Below are 20,377 nucleotides of genomic sequence, written 5' to 3' on the forward strand. Positions count from 1 at the left end.
GGGCTCACTGCCAGGCTCAGCTCCCTGCTTCCCTCTCCTCCCCGCTCCCCTCGGCGCCCTGCCATTCACCAGCTGGTGTTGGCCATGGTGAGAGGACAGGGAGGAGAGTGAGGGGGGTCTGAGGCAGGCAGTGTGCCCACACTGGGGGGTGGGGGGCCACCGGGACACGTGGTGATTTGTAACGGGGATAATCATAAAACTTACCCTGATGACAGGCGTGTGACATGTGCCTGGCCCTGCCGCTGGGAGCTGGCGAGCAGGGCCCAGCAAGCAGCTGCCTGGTACCTCTCAGGGCTCGGGGACCAGAGGGGTGAAGGCCGGTGTGGATTGGATGTCTCTGAACTGGTGCTGTGCAGGGACCGAGCCTTCGTTCCCAGTGGAGGCGGCAGCTGTGCGTTGGGGGCTCCTCGCAGGCAGACACAGCGCTGGGTTCTGGCTGGGTAGTTAGTTGTCCCGAGACTGAATCCTCCGGCCTCCATCTGCAGGTGTCCTCAGCCCAGTGTTCAAGTCCCACACAGACACTGAGCTCTCCGAAGGGAACGATGACTGGGGAGGGGTCTCAGCTGAGTGCAGGGCCTGGGACCTACATGTCCTTTCTATGTGGCTGCATCCCCTAGGGTTAGGGGCTCGCCTCTGGTCACCCTTGTGAAGGACACCATAGACTTGTGGGACCTCATCAGGTAACGCATTCACCCAGCACCAGCTCACCTGGCCAGGTGTGTGTGTCAGGAGCCTGCGCAGGGCAGCTGGTATCTGGGCTCTCGTAGAAATTGCCTTTTTATCAACAAGGCCAGGTCATCAGCTTTATTTATCCAGTCACTCAGTTTTAAACTCCTGTTGATCTGTGTCTCTAGCTTCAGTCCTTATGAGGGAACAGGGAGTGTGTGTATGTGGTAAAGAGGTTGCTGTATGTTTGGCATAGAGCTGCCTACAGCTAAGCCAGGGCTCTGTGCTCTGGGACTTGTGCTGTGCACTTTTCTTTGCTTGTTTTCTTACAAATAGAGGCGCTTGTGTTTATACCCTCTGGCTGGCGGTGGAGGTGGGGAAATCTTTCAGCAGAGAGGGAGGTGGGGCCCGGAGAAAGGTTAAGAGAAGGAGGCCAGGTGGCCAAGGTCAGCATCAACCATGGTAGGTTGTAGCAAGTGTGTGCCCTTGACTGGAAGAGATGAGAAGGGTCCCTCACTTTGTGGTCTTTCTCCCCAAAATCCACAACCCCAGAGTAACCATGAGAAAAACACCGGGCACATCCAGTTGAAGGGCACTTACAAATACAACTTTTGTATCATTTTTCTCAGTTTCCTCTTTTTTTATGTTTCATGTCTCAGCTCTGGATTTTTGTTTTCTGATTGCCATTTGGTTTGTGTAAATGTCATACGTACAAATAGGCCATTTTCACCACAACTTTTCTACGACTCTAACTCTATTCTAAAGGAGTTTATTTAGAGTGGCAGGGAAGGCCAGTGGGTGGCGGGGTTGCATGATACGGCTCTGGGGCTGGCGTGGTCCTCTGCGCCCAGGTCTGCTTCATGCAGTGACCACGGCTGGTGTCGGGATCTCCTGCCAGGGAGAAGCCCAGGGCTTCCACACCCTGGCCAGCAGCCGCCCAGTTCCTCAAAGCCGGGCGCTGGGGGCCCAGCCCACTCGGGGTCAGGCCGGGGCCTGTCTCTTGCCCACAGCGCGTTCTTTGTTCTGTCCTGGACCAGACGTTTACAGGTGAGCTGCTCTCCCGGCCGGTGGGGGAGCGGGTTTCCAAACACAAATGCCATCGCGTCTGCCAGGTGAACCTGAGAAAGGGAGCAGAGCCGGGGACAATGGGCCCCTTTATAAACTGCTCCAAAATGCAGAGCCGGGGTATTAGGCTTGGGGGGCGGGGCCAGGTGTTCATGGTGGTGGCCCAGGGCCCCGCTAGTCCTGTTACCCACTCGGGGCCCAGGATTGATGCGTGGGAAACAGGATGAGATTGTCTCTCCCCCGAAGACGGCTGAATAAAGCACGCACAGAGTATACGCGGCCACGCTGAGCCATCTGCTCCTTTAGCTGTCTTCTCCTCATGCCACGAGCTGGCACAGGGAGCAGGCACAGTTACACACCCACCCCAGGAAGTCACACTCGCCCGCAGGCACTGGCCCTGCACCTGAGTTAGTCATCTTAGAAGAGAAGGCTTTCTTCTAGGACCCAGCTCAGGAGAGCAGACGATAACTGCAGGACTCCACTGCACCTGCCGTGTTCCCGCACAGCCCAGCTCAAATCTGTGTGCACAGGAATCGCCTGGGGTCTCGAACGTGCAGATTCTGGCCTGGGGAAGAGGCTGCTGGTCCGATGGCACTTTGAGTAGCCAGGTGCTCCATGATCATCAGGGGTGTGATCTGGGCGGGCAGGTGGGGGGGCTCTGGGAGGACTGGGGCTCATGCTTTGTTCCTTGGGAGCTGGATCTGAAATTTTGTCAGGTGGATACATTGGAAGATAAGCCTGAATGTGCGTAGAGGGGTGAGATTCAGCTGGAAAGTGACAAGGGGGTGGCAGGTGGGAGGAGCAGTCGAGTTGGGAGTGGTCCTGGGTAGTCTGTGTGCCCGTCTGGTTCACCATCAGAGAAACACGATTGTGAGCACGTAAGTCGCTCCAACTGGACCTGGAGCTTTGTGAGAGCTTCCCGCGTGTCACTCACTCCCCACAACGGCCCCTGGTAGAGCGAGGCAGGTCTGCTGCCTGCCCAAGGCCCTGCGATAGCAGAGGGTGGGAGCTGGGCTCCTGCCCCCATGCAATCCAGCGACAGCACGTTAGCACCGCACCTGCAGCTGCTCGGGCGGGACCTGCCCAGCTGACGTGTTAACTCTTCGGACCAGAGCTTACGGTCCTTCTGCTGGGTGAGCACCAGAGACCGGTGAACGTCCGGTGTCGCCCTTCTCCCGTGATGTGACAAAGAGCCAGACGGCCACTTTGGTGTCCTGACGGCACCAGGGCCACTCACAAGCCCCTTCCCTGCTGCCTGGGCTTTTCCAGAAGGTTCTTCACCTCATCGCTCTGCTTCTCCATCCCAGGCATGCAGATCTGGTGCCTGACTGAGACTCATAGCCATTTCCGTCAAAACCCACAACAGGCCCCATCGAAGTGCTTCAGGGATGTTGGAGAAGTCACAGCTCCGGGCCCTTCCTCAGCTCTTCAGGTGGAGCTGGCTGTGCCGTTTGTGGAGGTTTTTCTAGAAGAGGCCAGGTTTGGGGGTGCTAGACTCCCAGGGGGCCTTTATTCCTGTTTAAGGTACCCCCCCACCCCCAGAGAGCAGGGTGGCCGCTGAGGCTGTTTGCTCTCCTGTGCTCCCAGCAACTCCCTGTCACTCAAGACTCATCCACCCTGTCGCGTCCTCATCCCGCTCAGAAGCACGTGGTCAGTCATTCACTCACCAAGCATCTGAAAGCCTGAGCCGTTCGGGGTAGAGGGGTGGGCAGACGCAGGGCCCTGGGCACAACCGGCTGTCAGCCATGGGCTGAGCTGGCGGGCGCGTGGGCCGTTGTGCCCCTGGCCAGAGCCCTGTCGGGTTCCTTCCCTGCTGTGGCGTCTCCCCCTGAAGCAGAACGTTCTTTTGTTCCGCAATATTGGCATGACTGAATCGGTGCCGCAGCCAAACAGGATGTGGTCTGGGTGGCTCCCAACTTCCAGCCTCTGATGGCTCTTGTTTTCAGATGCCTGGAGAGGCACAAAGCCCCTACCACAGGGCGCTTGGAGGCCTTGGAGGGCAGCCGTGGACTAATGAGGAGGCTGAGGTCTGCAGAGTCCAAGGCCCACATCTCAGGACGGGCGGGAGCCGCAAGGGGTGGGGTGAGATCCAGAAGTCCTAACCCAGCCTGGGAGGAGAAGGCTGCCAGGGAACGCTGGAGGCCTCTGGATTTGGTTTGGCAAGAGAGGGACTTCCAGGTGGAGCCATGCTTCCAGGTCGGGGCTGGTCTGTTTCCTTGCAGGGAGGCAGGGCATTTCCGAGGCCCCACAGTGCGCCGGGCACCTGACCTGACTAGTCCATGGGGTGCCCAGGGGCCAAGCCCTGTGGCCCCTAAGTGTTGAGATATATTAATAATACTTGAACGTATTGGGGATGAACAGGAAACCACAAAAACCATGAACACTCCTATAGACTTGGATAGCCACTACCCAGGCCAAGAAGTGGAACTTGACCCTTAACTTTGAAGTTCTGATGCCCCTGCCGAACCCTGCGTTCTTCTCACCTGCCTCCCCAAAATGTCTTTAATATGCGTTAAGCATTGAAGGTAGTCCTGTCTTGAATTTTGTGGTTATCATTCCCTTTATTTATAATTTTACCGCAGAGCAATAAACAGGTGTCCCTATGCAATGCCATTTCTTAAAACTGTTTAACCTCTGTCTATGTAAATGGAACTGTGCTCAGTTTGTGGCTGGCCAGCTCTCACATGACCCCTAATGACCCCCACCTCCCCGTATTTACACCCCAGGTGATCCTGCCCAGATGGGGCTGGCCTGGCAACCTGCTTCTAACTGATAGGATCCATCAAAAGTGATGGAGGCCACGCCCATGATTAGATTTCACCGGAGGCCTGTGAAAGTCCAGCTTCTTGATGACAGACTTTGTCTTGCTGGCTTTGAGGAAGCAAGCAGCCACATAGAGAGCCCCAGGAGGCAGGGAGCTGGGCCCTCAGCGGACTTTCTTTGGGGTGATGTCTGGACTGATGGATATGTGAAGGTATCTGACTCGGTTTTAATTTTTATGCGTTCCTTATCATTAGCCATAAACTAATGCTTATTGGCTATTCTGGTTTCTTCTCATGCAAAGATCCTTTTCATGGTGTTTGCCCATTTTTCTTCTTGAATTGTAGTCCTTTGGAATTTTCTGGAAAATAAACCTTTCTTGGCTGTAAGCATTGCAAATGTTGCCTCCCCGTTTGTCTCCTGGCCACGTGGGCTTTACAAATCCAATGAGGCTAGTTCTGAATTCTGTCCCAGGGTGGTAATCTGCAGGATTGTTTGTGAGGTGTTCTCACTTCTGGCCCGTGGTCCCCTCGCGTTGGCCCTGGGCCTGGGAAACTGGCTCCTGCTTATGGTAATTATTGGACGCTGCCTTCCTGTGGCGAGTCAGCTCTGTGTGTCCCCCTCTGTGGCTCACCCTCTGGTCGGGGAGTGCTTTCCTGTTCAAATACCATGTTTTGGCCTCTTGGTCATTTTAAAGAGACCAACTTGGGCTCATCCCTTCTGCCAGCCGCTGTGGACTCCGGGGGTGACCGCTTTCCTGAAGGAACGCGGGGCCTGGAGAGAATGTGCCCAGCCGTTCAGCGGGAATGCATTCCTGGAGAAAGTTAAAATTAGAAAGAGCTGCTACGTTTCCTGCCATGCCTGCCGTGGGCTTGTGTTTGTTTTCACAAGAATTCTTCTGGTAACAATCTGCGGTCGGTGCTGGTGGAATGGGAGGTGAAGTCATGATGGAGGTGATCTGTCTCCATGGCGATCTTTGTTGTCGGAGGGCCGCAGCTTTGTTTGTGAATTCTTGAAGAATTATGCCGGAATGGAAAAATAGTATGGAGGCAGCCCCTTTTTACAGCTGGCAAGAAAGATTTTATTTTTAAAGAGCTCTTCAATGAGAAGGAAATCGCACGGAGAGCACCTCTTAGTTAGCGAACTCTGGAAGGAGTGGACGTTAGCCCCGTGGTGAGCTTGCCTTCTGGTCACCCTGCCCCCGGCCAGGCCATCTCCCACCTCTCCCCTTGAGGCCGCAAGTCTTGGGAAACCCCTCTGAGTGGCACAGTCTGGGGCGGGGCACCCCTGTAGCCAGGTTTAGCAAATAAAAGTGCAGGACACCCAGGAACATTTGACCCTATGGGACACACATACACTAATAAAATTGTTGTGTATCTGAAATTCAAATTCACTGGGTGTCCTGGATTTCTGATTACCAGAGACCCTGATCTCCCCTCACCCCCGGCTATACTTCGATTTTGGTTTCCTGTGGTGCCTGGGCCCCTCTCAGGTGAGGAGGGGCATCTGCTCCTGTGGGCTGGTGGCACTTGTGGGCAGACCTGTGGCTTCGCTAGGTTTGTCCACTTCTGTGTTTGGACCCGTTGTCACGCTGACACTGGGTGGGCTGCTTTCCTGCCGTGGAGACTGGCCATGCAGTCATGGACGTCCTGTGCCCAGTCAGGGCCTGACCTCCTGGTCCATCTGATGCAAGGCCCAGGAGCTAGAGGGCACTGGAGAAATGTAAGGGCTTGTTCCTCAGGGAGCATAAGTGCTCATCAGAGACTTAGCCCCAGGGAACCGGAGGCTGTGAGTTCACCTGCGTAGGTCGGCCTGCCCCGAAGTGCTGTTCTTTAGTTGGGTGGCAGAGGTGTCACCGACACCTGGAGTCATGGTGGGTGGGAGCTGGGCCTGGAAGGAGGGTACCGAGGAGGCATTCCCTACGTACAGGAGGAGGTGGGATGTGTGTGCAGGGTTAGGGTGGGCAGCTGACCTGGCCAGAGTGAAGGAAATTGGCAGGAGGGGCTAAGGAGGCTGGGGATGGGATAGGCCAGATTGGGGAGAGCCCTGAAATGGGCAGGTGGCAGGAGGAAGCAGGCAGTTTGTGTTCGTGAGCAGAGAGGGATGCGCTGAAGGGGAGCTTGCAGGGCCATGGGCTTGGGGGAGAGATGCACCTGGGACCACACGGGAGGCAACCCGATGTGCAGCTCACAGGCCCTGGGGACTTGGTTTTATGTTCAGGAACAGGCCTTGCTAAAGGAGCATCTTGCTGTGTGCCCAGTGCAGGCCTGGGAGCTGGGATACAACAGTGAATGAGACAGGTGAGTTCCTGACGATTGCTTGGGGGGTGCCATGGCCATTTACTCAGTGCCTGCTCTGTTCCAGGTAGTTTAGGGGAGCCACCTGCCTCCATAGAGCACTTATTCTAGTAGAAGAGAAAGGAAATAACAAGCGACAGACAAAGAATGTCAGGAGTGACATGTGAAGCCAGTGGGGGAGTGAAAGGTGTGCTGTTTTAAGTAGGGAATGTGTTGGGGTGAATGATGGCCCCCAAAGATATACACATCCTAATCTCTAGAACCTGTGACTATTACTATAATGTAATGATGTGTCGTTTAAAAAAGTATTTTTATTTGTTGATTTTTAGAGAGAGAGAGAAACATCAATTTGTTGTTCCACTTATTCATGCATTCATTGGTTGCTTCTTGTATGTGCCCTGACAGGGGATCGAACCTGGAACCTTGGCGTGTCAGGACGATGCTCTAACCAACTGAGCTGCCTGGCCAGGGCCTGACAGGTGACATTTTAAAAGCCAGGCAAAGGGAGATCTGACTACAGAGGAGAAGTCCATGAGATGATGGAGACAGATTAGGGTGATGTGCTTGCAGGTGGAGGGAGGGACCACAGGGCAGGAATCCGGGTGATGCTAGAAGCTGAAAAAGGCAGGGAGATGGATTCTACCTTTGGAGCCTCCAAAGGAACCAGACCTGCCTATGCCTTGACTTTAGCCGTTTCAGAGTTCTGACTCCAGGCCATAGCAGAATCAATTGGTTTTAAGTCACCGAGCTGCTGGCATTCTGTTATAGCAGCTGCCCTGGGAAAGCAGCACGGGGTCTGGGGACTTGAGGAGGTGACATTTGAGCAGAGCCCCGACATGTAAGTGACTCGAGGTCGCAGCTCGTGGTACTCTCGGGAGGCTAGTGGGCTTCCTGCTGACACTGGGCTGGGCCCGTGGGGCCGGAACTGGGATCCAGGCCCAGCTGAGCATCAGGACTTCCTTGGGAACCGTGAGCTCCGATGGCCTCTAGCCTGGATGGGAGCCACAGTGCATTTATATAGTATTTTTAATGTAAAAATGTCAGTTGCGGTATAAATATCCGTTGCTTTTCTCCAGCTTTAGTTGAGTATAAATGTATTTTATTGATGGAACAAAATACTTCCTTGGCTTTCTAAATCGGGCATTTCTAACACGCTACAATAGCCCACTGGCTTTGGGCGGCACTGGCCGAGAACGTGCTCATTTATATCACCAGCCGTGTGTGTGTGTGTGTGTGTGTGTGTGTGTGTGTGTGTATGTGTGTGTCTTGGCCGAAAGGCCCAGCATCTGGTGCCAGATTCATATTCTCCTCTTCTCTGGTCTGGGACCCCCAAATGCCGAGCCTGAGGCAAGGGGGCTGATTTTGGGGGAGAGGTGGCCTCCTGAAGCAGGAGTGGGGAACTGGGAGAGTGAGATGGGGAAGGGGGAAAGCAAGGGCCAGGTGGGGGACTGAGCTCATGGTCACCGTGACTGCTGGGGACCCTCTGAGAATCGTCCCTCGGCAGGACAGGAGGCTGGGCACTGACCCCAGGGCTGCCCTGGACATGGCAGACTGCACCCACCCTCTTAGAGTGTGTCGGACAGGACAGGGAGGGGCTCACTGCTGTACCTGGATTCTATACCTGTGGTCTTCAAGAGTCCAGGCTTCCCTGTTCCGGAGTCATGAGCAAGGCAGATACTGCAGCCCCACCCAGTGAGAGTTCAGACAGCAAGTCTGTCTTCATGACTGTCCACCACCCGTGAGGCAGAAGGTGCTCAGATCATCAGAGAAAGTTCCCCTGTGTTGGCGGGATGAGGGGAGCTCGGAGACCAACGCAGAGGGAGCTGACTCCCGTGTGTGGCATCCTCCCTTGACACCTGTGTGAGCCCGGTCAGCCAAGGTGGGTCCGACGAGCTCCTTCTCCATCTAGGCGTTCCCTCTCCATCTTGTTCTGTACCCATACGAGCAGCTTTGTCTCTCAGCGTCTTCGTTTTCCGCCTTGGCTTACAGGTAGGCACCTGCTTTTTCTTCCTTCCATTCGGAGGGCAGGGCGCAGGGTTTTCGTTATCTTGCCAGTCCCTCTAGCTCACAAGGAGCAGAGCCCAAGGGTGATCTGGGAGATGATGGGTGACTGCTGGTGCCAGCCCCGCATCCCCTCCAAGCTAGACGAGCGCCAGCCCAGAGTGTGTGCTGCGTTTTAGCTCCGTGAACCTTTCCTGCCGGCTGACAGTGGCTTGTGACGAAGGTGAGAATAAGTCAGTATCTGGAGCAGTCCCTGAGCAGAGAGACTAATCAGGGAGGCTCAGCTGGCCCTGGTGGGAAGTGAGAACCTGCCTCTCCTCTCCCTGAAACACTTCCTGGACTGCCGTGTTCTGACCGGGTCCCAATTCCATGCGTGTTCCCACCTGTGCTCAGGAGTTCGGGGGATCGGGAGGGAAATGCCTTTCCATGCAGCCATGGGTGCCCTTTGCCCAGCCTTGCTGAGCGGCTGGTCTGGGATATGTACTCAGATTAACGAACTAGGAGTTATTTGGTGCTCTTACAAAATCAGTGTTCCACCCTTTACTGCACTGCTTGGCCAGGTGTTCTAAACTGTGACGGTTACCACGGTCCTGACCGTAAGGCAGACGGAAGCCCCGCACCCCTTTCGCAAAGCTGAACGGGAGTGTGGGGGGGGGGGGTGGCGGGGGCTCTTGAGAGCCTCAGTCCGGGATGAGTCAGGCGTGGAAGGGAATGCAGACCCATTGCAGGGCTGACGTGGGCCGCTCCAGGCTGCGTTTTTCCTTCTCTTGCCCCTTTCACTGTTGCTAGGTGAGAGGTTGCCAGGGTGAAGATTTGACCCCCGGAAAGGAGAATCCAAGAGGTCAGAAGGCTGGTGTTCCTCCTCGGGCCAGCTCTTCCCACGAGGACACCCCGAGGAAGGGTTGGCGGGGGACTCTGGACGAAAGGGACCAGCTCTTGAGCACCATGTGTGTGGGACGCTGGGGACAGCATCGGATCGTAGCGTCACCCACCCTCCCAGCGCCGGGAATATGGGTGGTCACACATTCAGTGGCGGAGCCAGGGTTGGAGTCCAGTTCAAAGAGGGTCTGGGCTTCACCACACGAACTTGTCCTAAATGTTCACAGCTCCTCAGCGTGTGTTGAGGGCTGCTTACTCTGTGTGCGCTCCCCGGACTCACACAGAAACTCCCTGCCTCTGGCCCAAGCAGGACACTCGGCTCCTTCCCACTTGAACAGACTCGGAAGGTTTCATAACGTCAGTCATGGGAGAAGGAAAGGAAGAAGGAAGTGCGACATTGGGACCCTGCCCAGCGCTTTGGGCCCTCCCTTGGAGACATCCTGTCTCACCGCCACCTGCCTGGTGTCCCTCTGTTTGCTTTGCACTTGACCATGGTTCTGGGTGTCGGTCACTGGTGCTGGCTTTGCCCACGACGTTGGCTGTGTGCTCCCAGCTTCCCATTTCTTGATCTCGGTCAGCCATTGAAACCTCGAGCCTTAGTTCTCTCATTTGCTAAAATGCCCATACCGGTGGCTTTCAAGGTGTGGTCCAGGGACCAACAGCATCGCCATTGCTTGGAGTGAGTTAGAAATGCAGATTCTCAGGCCCAGCCCCTACCCCTGGGCCTCTGGGGGTGGAGACAACCAGCCTTCTGTTTTAGTAGGCGCTCCGGGCCAGGAGTCGGATCGCACCACTGTTGAGCACCACTGCCTTATTTAGGTGGAAGAAGTTTTTCGAGGTTTTTACTATGTATTTGGCACTAAATAGAGGGTCTTTTCTGTGTCAAAGAAAAAGGCAGAGTCTCTGCCCTCAATGTGATCGACAGGCCAGTGGAAAACACAGAAGAGACAAAGCCACGTTGAGTGGGGGTACGCTCACCTGGAATTATGGACTGCCCTGTTTTCCTCCTGAGGAAACTGAGGCCCAGAGTCCAGGTAAGCGATTTAGCAAAGGTCATGGAGCCAGTAAGGGCTGAGCTGACAGAACCCATGGTGTGACACGGGCACGTCTCAGAAGTCCTGTGTTTGCAGCTTGCCTTCCACCACCTGGGGTCACGCATGCAGTTCCCTGACTGGTGCCATCTCCCCCATTGATTCATGGGAGAAGGTTACGGATCAGATCGAAGGTCTGAGGACTTGCCGGGAAGATCTCCTTCATCAGCTTCTAAGTGGCGATGGTCATAACCCTGGACTTGAACCTCCTGCCCAGGTCTGGCTAAGAAACTCCTAGATTAACTGGTCAGTGAATTGGAAAAGCTAGTCAAAGCCTGGAAGAAGAAGGTTGTTTAAAAAAAAAAAATTGGGAAACAGGCTAATGGGCGTTTATCTTCCATCTTCCTAACATTGGGGAAGGTCGTTTCTGAGTGTCATTGGTCAGTAGTGTCTTATGTGAACTAACAAGCGTGGTCCTCTGATTTTTAAGGTAAAATCAAGCAACAGCATAAAGACGTTAGTTAAACTGTCTGAATCCAGTTCTAGAGTTTTATTCTTTCCTCCAGTGTTGAATGTGGCCCGGTGTGCCAGCCCCTTTTTAGCGTTGCACCTTTGTGGAGTCTCTCTGAAATATTCCATGTGGGTTGTCGTAGCAGCTGCTCTCGCCTCACTTGTGTCCATTCATTCATGTAAGTTCAATGCATAAATATGTCTATGCCTAGGCCCACCAGGTCCAACCAGAAGGAGCACAAGCCCAAAGGAGGAGGAGGAGGAGAAAGCTACCTTCTGACCACAGGTGTCTGTGGGAGTCCACATACCTGAGAGAGAGGGCACAGGTAACACCTAGGGCCTCCCATCTCTCACACAGACAAACAGAAACCGCACCCAAGGAGGAAGGATAGTCGGTGAACTTCACCACTGATTTGATAGGTGTCAGGTACCAGGTAGGAACCCGCAGGTGTGCAGAGTAAGTGGACAGACACATAAAGAAACCATTGTGGTGTCTGGTTGTTTGTCTCAATAAACCCCTCCCTTTTGTGCTTCATACTCAGTATAGGAGAGAGGAAAGGGCATTCCTTCTCTCATCCCCAGTGAAATTTGAAATGTTAAGTAACTATAGGAAAGGTAAGCAAACCAGTTCTGTGTTCTGCGTAAGAAAATTTCACCACATGAATCGGGTTAGATGTCAGACACTCTCACTTGGCTGTGTCATCTCCACCTGCTGAAATACTGTTTCCGAGAATAGCTTCCAAGGTGTTGGTGTTGATAGCATTAACTAGAAAGGCCATCGCCAGTCTACCCAAGTGTTACTTTTGCGATTTTCTAAGTTGGTTGTCTTAGAGTTTCTCCCATAAACAGTGAAAAACTTAGGGTCCCTGGCGAGGCCAAGAGATCAATGTCTTGAGCATTACTTGCGTAAGGACTGATCCTTATCAGGTATGGGGTGGGGCCCCCAGGACAAGAGCACTTCCTTGTTGACCTTGGAGCCAGCAGTTTTGACTTGATGAAGTTTTCCCTCTGGGGCCACCTCTGTCTCCTTTTCTAGCTACACCTCATACCTTCCTGTTGTTTTCTTTCCTTCCCTGTTGCCATCTCTCATGCCACCTGCCAACTAGGCCAGGACTTGGTGTCCAGCCATGCACCCATGGGTGCATGCCCATGGCCCTGTGTGCCCACCATAGCCTGGTCTTTTGCCTCAGTGCATAAGCGGGGTTGGTAGAGAACCTGGGGTGGCACACTTTTTCTGGAAAAGGCCAGACCAGATACTTTCAGGTTTGTGTTCTTGACACACAAAAGAACTGTGGACAGAAGGTGAACACCCTGGTGTGGCTGGCTGTGTTCCCCGTAACTTGACTTACAGACACTGCGGTTTGAATTTCCTATAATTTTCACATCACGAAATATTATTCTTATTTTGAGTTTCTCCCCAATTATTAAAAAAATAAAACATTCTTTGTCCATGGGCCTTACAAAGAGAGGTGACACATTGGATGGACTTGGCACACAAGCCAAAGTTTGCTTCTATAATAGGAAGGACAAGGATTTCAGGGTTCCACTTCCCCCTCTAGTTCCACTGCTGTGGTCCTTTCCGGCATGGGCGTGGTGGAGGCAGGGAGTGGGGAGGACCACTTCCTGCCTGGAGTGACTCTACCCCCAAAATTAGCAGATGCAGGATGTGGGGACCCTTTGGCCAGTGGATCCATACGCGTCCATCATGGTGGCTTGGAAACTTAAGGACTAGGCTTAGCAGTTTTCCAGTTTTCCCAAACTTCTCAGGCTGGTGTAGTGACTTTTGAGGAGTCACTCTTAAAAGTCAGAAGAGAAAAAAAAGAAACACACTCTCTCTCACTGTTGAACAAATTGGAAACAGAGGAAGCAGAAAAATACCCATAAACTCACTTCCAAGAGGCCCCTCTGTTCGGGTTTTCACTTCCTCTGGTGTGTTTTTCACTTCCTTCTCCCCTTCTAACACAATGAGGTTCCCAACAGCTCTGTCCGGGCATGAATCCTCGGACTCCCGCAAGCACTTGGCCGCATGGTCTGAGGTTCTCCGAATAATCCGAGTCTTCCTTGGACCTGTGAGCAGTACGGTGGACACGTCCAAGATACACCGATGTGTGGACAATGGCCCCTTGTTTCCATGTCTTGAACATCCGCCCCCCCCCCCCCCCCCATTTCTCCGTCTCCTTCGGGATCTGCTCTCTTGTCGTGTCAGAGTATGTTTCCTCGCGTTGTTGCCTTTTCCGTGGAGTTCACTGGCTGGGATAAGCCTGTCCCCTTCGCCTGTGGGATTTCTCTCATTGCTGGGCCTTTGGGAGGTCTGTCTCTACCGCGAGATGCGCTGTGTCCATGCGAGTTGGACGCCCGCCCGTCATTCTGTGCATCTGGAATTCATTTCACTGCTGAAGCCCCGGGGGGAAACGGTGTCCTGAAAACTCGCCAGCTGTCCCAGCCTCACAGGGGTAATCCTCGCCTGCTTGCGATACTCATTTAATTGCATGTGAAATATGTATAAGGAGGGGGCTGCTCTGGGCGGTCTGTTCTTGGGGGCGGGCACGGTTTGCAGGCTGTGAGGCCTTGATTGAGGGAAGGTGTGCAGAGTGAATCCGCCTCCCCTTTCACAGCCTGGCCAGGTCCAGGGCTCCTCAAAAGCCCAGAGCCCCTGTGGCCGGTCCAGACGTCGGCCTGGATGCAGGGAGCTAAGCCGGGACTCAGGGTGGTGACCTTCAATCCCGCTCCTCTCTGTCATCGTCACACTTGTTTATGGAACCTGCCACAGGCGTGGGCTCTGTACTTCACATGTTAGTGCTCTGCCTCCTGGTGACCCCACCACGTGGGGAGGGAGCCCCACTGCTGGCAGGCGATTGGAGTGTGTCTTAAGGGTTCAGCTGATAAGATTCTTCTGCTGAGCGAACACTGCCAGTCTTTGCAGCAGAAGTAACAGCAGGGGAAGGAAGGCACACGAGCTCTGACTGGGCTCGGTCTGTGGGGACACTGTGGGGACCTGCTCTGAGCGGGAGGTGTGGGCAGAGGAGAGCAGGCTGCCCTGCGGTCTCAGCAAAGCCCTTCGAGACCCAAGGACCTCCGACCTGGGAGGTCCTGGAGTTCTCAGGAGTTGAGAGCAGGTGAGGGTCTGCCTTCTCTCCCTGGGACAGGGCAGTTCGAGGAGAGGGTCCCGCCGGCCACATGCCCAGCGGCTGGCATGGAACGGGCACCTGGGCGCCACCTCACAGGGTCCACCACTGCCCTGCCTGACCACGTAAATGCGGCTGCTCTAGCTTTGGGAGAGTCTTGGAGGGAAATAGAGACGTGGGTTTTGGGCTGAGTGAGACCCAGTCTTGGTCACGGTTCCCTTTTGTCTTGCAGCATCTCCCTTCTTCTCTGGAGGGAAGGCCGGGTCCTGGGACTCCACCTCTGACGTCGGGAGCTGGTGGCCTGTGGCAGGTAAGCGATGCACACGGGGTGTTTGAATGAGCCGCTGTCCCTGCACCCGCTGTGTGGAGGCAACTGTGTCCTGGCGGAGGTGCACAGATCTGCGTGGGGAGAGGAGCCCCGAGCACATGCAGAACAGCTCAGGAGGGAGAAGCAGCTTCCGGAAGCTTCCGGCGGCCCTTGGCATTTCAGGGCACTGCTCTGTCTTCACGGGAAGGCCAGACATCGCCGGTGGGCCTGGCACCACGGAGTTCCCAGAACAGCCCCTCTTTTCTGTTTACTTTCTGCGACTTCCCCTCTGTTGCCACCCATGGAATGTTCTCGCTCTACCCAGAATGAGACAGAGCCCAGGTTGGCTGTCCTGTTGTGTTTGCACAAAGGAGTTATTCTTATCACGTAAGAGGTTATGCGCTCCCAAACAATGGCCAGAGAGCTCCATGTGGCCCTGTGGTTCCGGGTCACCCCCGTTGGGGCTCTGGGAGAACAATAGCAGAAAATGTTAAAAGGAAGCACTAGCCAGGTTCATGAGGAAGAGCTGGAGGCGGTTGGCACTCGCAGCAGAAAAGAAAGAGAAAATGCTACCCTTTCCCTGGTAGAATGTTCTGGGGTATTTTCTTGGCTGCACTTTTTATTCTCTGGGCGAGAGAAGGAAACCGCCTTTTGTAAAGCCAGTGGGGTGAGATTGTCCAGCTAACATGCCACAGCCTTCGTGTGCTCAAAAACAACGACAGAGTCTTTCCTCCCTGGGTGAAAGGATTGGACAGAATCATAATGGACATTTGCATAATCCTGGGCAGTGGAATTTGAGAGGGAACAGCTCCCGGGAGCTTCCTTTCAGGTCCTGTTCGAATACTAAAATCCTCTCCCCATCAAGTGGGCGCCTGAATTATTTCAGGTTTTCCTTTAAGCACACCACCCTCTATTCAGCTGGGGGAGACTTTGCCCCAATGTTCTTCTCCCCACTTTTACGTCACTGGTCTTTGTTTGCCTTATGGCCTGTGCTTTAGGATAGAAAGACCGTTAGGGACAGAAAGAATGTTAGGGACGTCTTCAGGTTACGGCCTGGGGGCTTTTATTAGTGAAGAATTCCGGAGTCTTGTGGGCCCAGGGTCAGTCCTCACTGCCACTGAGGTCCCAGGGACTTAAAATACTTCTGCCCAGGAAGCAGCCTCCAGCAGGCCTGGCCTTATAAGTGCAGCCCCCTGGCCGCGGCTGCGGTCTGTTTGGGTGGTGGTGAAACCCAGTGAAAGGCATCCACATTCCTCGAATTCTTCTGGCCTGGCATTGGCGAGATTGCTGGGGCTTTTTAAATCAAACACAAGTATGCAGCATGACTCTTCTCTCTAGAGATAGCAGTGGGTTGTGCGGTATGACCCCCTGCCTCACCCCACATGGTCTCATGAGGCACAGCTTGTCCGATGCAGGTCCCCTCTTGGACTGGACAGGAAGAGGTTCATGGGGGCCCTGCCTGGGACCCCTCCCTGGCTCCAGCAGCTCCCGGGCTGCCATTTATGTGGTTTGCTTTCTCTGGCCCTGAGCCAGACTAACCAAAGCAGCAAGACTTCTGAGAAGAGGAAACAGGAGGGTGAGACGGGGCCTGGCCGTTTGGGGATGAGCCAGAGCGGTGCCCTCTGTCTCTATCTGAGCATAAAGGGCTCTGGGAGCCTGGAGAGGGGGGTTCACCTTTACCCGCCGTGGAGTTGGCAGACTGGACGGTGTCTCAGCATGAAAGAGACCGTCCCTCATTATGGCAAAAAGTGTCGTCTTGACACATTTGGCCAACTTTTGTGGCTTTTCCTCCCAGGAACATAAATGCCATGTTTTCTCTGTGCTTAATAGTCAAGATCTGATTTGTCTCAAGTTCTTTGTGAGATGGAACTTCCCAGGATTTCAGTTTCTATGTCTACAGTTTTGCTGGTGCCTAGTTTTGTGATTGGCATGTAATTCCCGCAACTTTAGCTTAGGTGTTCTAGTTCAGGTGTCCACGCTGCTGCTCGAATGCTGAACCAGGTGAGGGAGCAGGAAGGGGCTGACTCCAGTGCCCTGCCCTTTAAGACCAGGATCAATGACAGGTATAACTGGAAATAACACAACTTGCCCTGAGAGCTGTTTGGGGGAGACCCACGGCTCTGCGGGTGCCCGTGAAGGTGGGAGGCTCCGCTCAGGACGCTCCAGCCAAGCACCTGCTCGCTACATGTCGTGTCTACTCCAGCCCTGGGATACTGTGCATCTGCCCATTTTACAGATAACAACTGAGGCTCAGAGAGAGTTCAAGATCAGAGGATTATTACAATGAGTAGCAAAGACCAGGCCTAGAGCTCGAGGAGGTGTGCCCCAAGCTACTCCTTTGCTGCCTCCCTTACCTGGCCCCTAGGAGGACACATGAGCTATGTGGGCACTGTCCCCAAGGCCAGCACCAGCCAACAGAAATCAATTCTGAGCCACAAACGTGAGCTACACAGCTACTTTTTAGAGTAAAGATAAACAGATGAAATTAATTTTTGTTCTCTCAGAACTGTAAGTTTACTTGAAAATCAAGGATACAGTTAAGACTTGTCCCCACTCTGAAGGGGTGGCTGGCTGGGGACCCTGACTGGTCCACAGGGAGAACTAACAAACTTTTGCTCTTCTGGCGTTTCAGACTAGGACCTCCAGACTTTCCTGACGGTGTGTTTTGTTTTGTTTTGTTTATGTGAATTTCACATAATATTTCCAATTAACCATTTTGGGATGTACGATGTGTTGGCATTTAGTGCGTTCGCAGTGTTGTATCCACCACCATCGCATTTTTCGTCACCCCAAAAGGACGCCCATGCCCATTCGTTCCTCCCAGGGCACTCTCCCCTCGTTCCTTCGCGTCGCTTTTACTCTGGTCTGTATGTAGGGGACATCCCAGCTTTCAGGTGTCTTTGGAACTGAGCGGCTAAGGCCAGGTGACATCCAGGCCTGCATGGACCGTCACTGGCCGGGTGACCCAGAAGCCCCGATCCCGCGCCTGCCTGGGCCCCGCATGGGGTCAGTTCTGTTGATGTAGCGTGTCCAAACCTGTAGAGAAGTTTTGTAAAAATCTATTGGAGCCAAACAGAGGACACATCTGGAAGCAACAGACGGAGAAAAACACTTCATTCGAATGTCAGTGTGCAGTTTCTTTTACGCATTTAGGATTAAGGCATGAAGGAGGGAACATAGGAAGAGTTCCTGAAGGGGGGAGAAAGCAAGGCCAGATTGGATTGCGGATTGGTGGTTACGCTTATTTCAAAGGTGAGTTAACCTAGATGCCCAGAAACAATGGACAGGGCTGGCTTCGGGCCAAGGTAAACCATTTAGAAGTTATAGGCCAGGGGCATGACTACCCACCATGACCTGTCCCGTTAGGAATTTATGATCGGATCTCCCTTTGTGCCCACAGGTCCGACCTCCCCAAGACCTGAGAGAGGGGAACCTTGCAGCCCTGCACGAACCTGAGACATTACTCGCCCCTTTCCCAGCCTTTGCATTGAAATGCCTCACGTGTGGCTGCCTCAGTAAGTACAGGGCTGCCATTGGATGAGTGAGGTCATGAGCCCCAAAGTGTGAAGCCCAGGGCATGTGAACAGACCAGAAACCTGAGCCGCACCCCCAGCTGCCCCCAGCCACACGCCACACTAAAAATGGCAGTTGTGTTCTTAGAAGCCTTGTGTTTTGGCCTGGTAGCTACCCTGCCTTTTCATCCTCCTTAAAGCAGGCCCTGTCATGAAGACAATGAGAAATGTTTAGCATACTTGAGGCTTTGGAGATAAAAGGCGTGAATGAAGAAAGATTCTACCATTGTTTATTTCAAGAGCCTTCCAGTCTCTTGCTGAAACCTACTTAGACTCACAAAGACGTTTTCAATCTAATCAGAAACCCCAGTTTTCCTGTCTCTGCCTGGAGTTTCCCCCCTTTGTTTGTGCATTACTTCCAGTTGCCTGGGCAGGCCGCTGCGATTTAGGAAGGGCAGAGGGAATGCGTTTCATCCTTGGGTCAGACAAAAGGCCTCTGCCCAGAGCCTACAGCGTTGGCCTTGCTTTCAAATGAATTTCAGTGATGAGCACAGAAGCACACTTTGCATACATTGGTTTCCTCATCTGCAGAAACGGAGCTAGGGAGCTAGTGCCTCAGAAGTTTCTCCAGGATAAGAAGAATGAGATCGGCCTGCAGACTTGCTCCCGAAAGGAAAACGGGAGGATTACTGGAGAGAGTCAGACCTAGCACAGCAGTCCGGGGAGGACCTGGAATTTGAGAAATGAAGCTGCTTTTCAGGAATTGTGCTTCTCCCTGGTTGACCTGGCCACTGCTGCTCACCCAGCATGCACCTGGTCCAGGAAGGGCCTGCGGCCCCCGCCACAGCAGTCCTGGACCACTTGTACCTACTGTTCCCAGCTCCCAGCTCGCAGAACAGGGTTGGGCTGGGTCAGCAGGCAGTTTGTGGATCTGTGTCCATTGCTGGTTGATTGTGGGGAGGGGACAGGGCCACCGGGATGTCCAGGCTGGGGGCCTCCCTGCAGGAGGGAGTGATGGCCATTGGTTCTCCTGCTAAGGGAGGAGGTGGCATGCTTCATAACCACCTGGGCTTACTGCAAGCTTTCCATCCCTCCTGCCTCCCTCGCTGCCTGCTTCCCTCTAATTTTCCCATAACCCCATCCTGTGGGCAAGCCATTTAGCTTCTCTGGGACTCCCTTTTCTTGTGTCATTGTTGAGGGCCCCAAATGGTAGCCCAGTGGCTCCTTTGTGATGTGGCTGAGGGGGCGGCCCTGGCCCTGACAGTTCGGCTCCTGCCATTTCTGAAGCACGTTGCCCTCCTGACCTCAGGTTGCCCCAGGGGTCCCAAAGGTCCAAAGAGGCATTAACACGACCCACTGGCCAGAGTGAATTACCCGGGGCCCCTCTTGCTTAGCGGTGCGCATCTGGCCTCGGGGAGGGCTGGGCAGAAGGAGCAAGAGGATCTTCCTGGCGTGCGTGCTCCGATGGTGTTTGCAGGAGGGACGGCACGGCGAGATGCTCCTGTCCCTGTGGGGTGGACAGAGGTCCTGGAGTCACACGTGTGGTGCACCCAGTACCCCCCCCCCCCACCCGATTCAGGGGACTTGAAAGGCCGCTGAGCCAAGCTGTGCGTTTAGCAGAGGAAGCCGGCTTAAATAGCTGGTGGCTGTCCGAGGTCACACAGTGTCTTCCTATTACAAGCCACCATCCGCGACCCACCAGGTCAGGGTCAGCCCACTCTGCCGTCAGCGCCTGGCAGGGTCTGCCTTGCTGTGCCTGTGTGGTGTGCTCCTCACCCTGGTTCTTGTGGACAGGAATACCTTTCCTTCTCCCTCCTCCCCATCCCAGGCAGCCCTGGACTTTGCGCTCAGTAAACACGGCTCAATTCTTTTTCCTTCTTTGTCGTCGCCCATAAATCCTGCTTACACTTACTGTGCCTACAGAGGAGCTGGAGTGTGTGTTCTCATTTCTGCTGGTTCGGATGCAATTAGAAAAGCGCCAGTCGATGCTCTGTTGGCCTGGGATGTCCTCTGATGTAGAATAGTGGTCCGGGCCTTGCCGTTGAACATAATTTTTATCAACAACAGAAGAACTGTGTTTACCCTAGTGGACTCTTAGCAGGGTCCTTTTATTTTAATTACTAGAGGCCCAGTGCATGAAAATTCATGCACTGGAGGGGGTGGTCCCTCAGCCCAGCCTGCACTCTTCTCCCAGTCTGGGAGCGCTCAGGGGCGGGAGGTGACT

The 20,377-nt window shown here is 54.1% G+C and overlaps 1 protein-coding gene across 1 annotated transcript in view; it reads left to right on the plus strand.

The window, feature by feature from the left end:
* The first annotated feature begins 5,644 nt into the window (after positions 1-5,644).
* Positions 5,645-20,377, plus strand: part of SH3BP4 (SH3 domain binding protein 4) — a 51,447-nt gene continuing 36,714 nt past the window's right edge. Inside the window, 2 exon segments of the mRNA XM_006082682.3 lie at positions 5,645-5,664; positions 14,567-14,644. The gene's annotated coding sequence lies outside the window, so the exon portion shown is untranslated.

This window comes from Myotis lucifugus, unplaced genomic scaffold (assembly GCF_000147115.1).
Source record: "Myotis lucifugus unplaced genomic scaffold, Myoluc2.0 scaffold_3, whole genome shotgun sequence".
NCBI lineage: Eukaryota > Metazoa > Chordata > Mammalia > Chiroptera > Vespertilionidae > Myotis > Myotis lucifugus.